The sequence below is a fragment of the Cyprinodon variegatus genome, unplaced genomic scaffold (genome assembly GCF_000732505.1).
Source record: "Cyprinodon variegatus isolate N-32 unplaced genomic scaffold, C_variegatus-1.0 Scaffold9, whole genome shotgun sequence".
In the NCBI taxonomy this organism is placed as follows: Eukaryota; Metazoa; Chordata; class Actinopteri; order Cyprinodontiformes; family Cyprinodontidae; genus Cyprinodon; species Cyprinodon variegatus.
In genome coordinates this window covers 2,163,342-2,166,139 of record NW_015150462.1, presented here as the reverse complement: position 1 = coordinate 2,166,139, position 2,798 = coordinate 2,163,342, and the positions used below count along the sequence as shown (strand labels likewise).

The window sequence follows — 2,798 nt, the reverse complement described above, 5'->3', positions numbered from 1 at the left end:
CACTACCTTTGTTGCAATATAATTTACAAAACCTTTTTTTTTTTTTTTTTTTTTTTTTTTTTTTTTTTTTACCCTTTTTTTTTTTTTTTTTCTTTTTTTTCAAACTATTTGTTTTATAGTGTATTGTGTTAGGGAGGAATAACGTTTTCTGTATGCCAGTATGCTGTTATTGTTTTTTTTTTTTCACTAAATAAAATAAGTCTGTAGCCCTGCTGTCATGGTTTTGGTTCTGTTAAAGTTTTATCTCTGAGTTTTCATTGGTCTTATTTCCGTTTTTTGTTCCAGTTATTTTTGATTGTATTTGAGTTCTTAGATATTTCCTGTTTGCCCTCTTGTGTCAGTCTCCTTTTCCCTAGCTCCCTTCTTGCTTCTGTTCACACCTGCTCCCAATCTGCTAATTAACCTGTTCTTTGTTTCTCTCTGCCATTTATTCTCCTCCTGTTCAGTCACTCTTTGCTGGTTTGTCGTCATTTCTTTGCCCCCATGTTGTGAGTATTCCTTGTTTTCAGTAGTTTTGGATTTTTTGTTGATTTATGTTTTTGGATTTTTGCTTCAATTACTGTTTTTGTAGTGATGGTGAGATTAAACTTCATGAGGCATTGAACCGTTTTGCCAAATTGCTTCAATGATCCCCACAGTCCATGAGGCTCCATATGAACATGTCACCACCTACTGGTGGGGGTGCAGAACTACAGTTTGTAATATAATTGTGATTTTTTTGTTTTGTTGCAATATTGTTTTTCTTGTTCATTTGAAATTGTAATGTTTGGTCTGTATAAGAAAATCTTTAACAAGTTTTTTTTTGTGTGTAAAATATCTTAGAGAACAATAATTTCAGTTTTTTTGCCATTTTAGTGAAATAAGCTCAAGCAGACATTAATGTTTGTGCAAATTGGGCAATGATGAGAAAATGGAAGGTGTTAGTCATTGTTATTTAAACATAATGGTTTTTCCACAGTCTGTGGTTTTAATCGGGTTGGAAGTTATGTGTTCAACCAATCTTTTGGTTAAACCCACCAATCTATTTTTTTTGTGTTTTTACCAAACTTTATACTAGGGCAACGAATGCATATTAGTCACATGACCCAAAATACTAGTTGTGTTTGATCAAAATCTTTTACAGCTGATGCCACTAAGTAGATGACATATCTTTACAAAGCAATCCTACTTAGAATACATTACATCTTTGATCAGTGACTTGCTCAGATTTTGATCGATACATTGTTTAATCCAACCAAACTAGTTTTAACCAACCAGATTCGTTGGAAAAAACCCAAAATCTATCCAACTCTCGTACAAACTCCCACATCTTGGCCGAATACTGAGGCTGTGTAAATGCCTGCCAAAGTTCCGGGCCAGCTGAACCACTTCCCGAAGCGGTCACGTGGTATGGCAGGTAGCGAGCCTTCATACGTCATCTATTTTGGCTCCTCCCCCAAATGAAGCAAGTCTCGATACTCGACGCACATCTCGAAGCCTCGGCTTATCTCATAACATCTGGAGCTGCTAGGAGCTATACGGTTGCCCACAATCCTATGGGTGCAGGTCCTCACTTTCATATTTTTCTGAGGTTTATAATGGAGAGCTTCAGCTGTTTGAAACAGTTTTGTGACTTTTGTATTTTGTAGTTATTTTCTTGAGTGCTGTAGTCCCAATTTAACCAGAGTTATTCATGTGTGTCTCTAGCATAATGACAACCATAAGGCTGAAAGCTGTCTGGATTCCAGAAGTTTGGAGCTCCTTTCCTACCCTGGATAATGTTCTTACTGATGACCTCACCAAAGGTGAAGCAACAGGAGGTAGAAGATTGGTCCAGTGGAGGGGAAACAGCTGACAATCAACACTCAGAGGAAATCTAGGTTATTAGTCTTACCATTTTCTGATGTTCTCTATGGAATCTAGTTTCCAGTCTGATATTTCTCCCCTTATACATGTATTTAATTTTAACGCTCTTTCTCCTCTTCTAGCTACACAGAAACCTGGCCCTTAATGGAGGAGAGTGCACTCTAGTTGGACCAATTCTGCCCTTAGGATGACAATAGATGTAGCACATCAGCCGCCTTGGTTCCATTTCCTGCACCTGTTGAACACCACAGTAAGACACAGTGATGCCACCAATATTTAGTGTGATTTTTGAAAACCTGAAAATATGTCATATACTGCTTTGATTGGGCCTATTTCACAAAACAAAGATTAAGTCTGGATTTTCTGGATATCCTGGCTTAATGAAGCCTCAAGTTTTATGAAAGCATTAAAACATCAGTTTCCATGGTGATTTATTTTGTTCAGCTACCCCGTTCCCTACCAGGCTAACAACAAGCATGCTGGAGCCTGGTCCCTAATCTGTTTAGTGATTCTGTTACCTCATCTGCATGTTTTTTATTATTATTATTTTTATCAGCCTGCAGACATGCTGCTTTTCACCCTAATTGTGATACAAACTGTAAAGCTATAACCTATAAGACAAAATCCAAAACAAGTTGCTTCTCATTTCTAACAAAGACCTGGTTATTCTCAGCAATACCCGGAATGATGCTCTTGTTTTGAGTAAGATTTGAAAACAGCCAAAAATCTGAGTTGGCAGCAATGTCAGTTCATATGCTAGTTTATACGATGAAGTTCCAGCCATCCGGTCCCAGTGGTACTTCCTTATGTCCACATCACAACCACATCCACTCCATGATTGGTTTAACGCAACACAAATAAAAAAGTGATGATTCTTTCTTCTTCTTTTGTCTCCTTTCTAAATCTACAGTCCAGCCTTGCTCTATCTGAGCCTTCACCTTTCACAATTTGGC

The 2,798-nt window shown here is 37.5% G+C and overlaps 1 long non-coding RNA gene across 1 annotated transcript in view; it reads left to right on the top strand.

The window, feature by feature from the left end:
• Positions 1 to 2,498, top strand: part of LOC107087025 — a 3,428-nt gene extending 930 nt beyond the window's left edge. The window contains exons 2-3 of the long non-coding RNA XR_001481333.1: positions 1,687 to 1,859; positions 1,968 to 2,498. This is a non-coding gene — a long non-coding RNA (uncharacterized LOC107087025). The remainder of the gene's footprint in view (positions 1 to 1,686; positions 1,860 to 1,967) is intronic.
• The last annotated feature ends 300 nt before the right edge of the window (positions 2,499 to 2,798 follow it).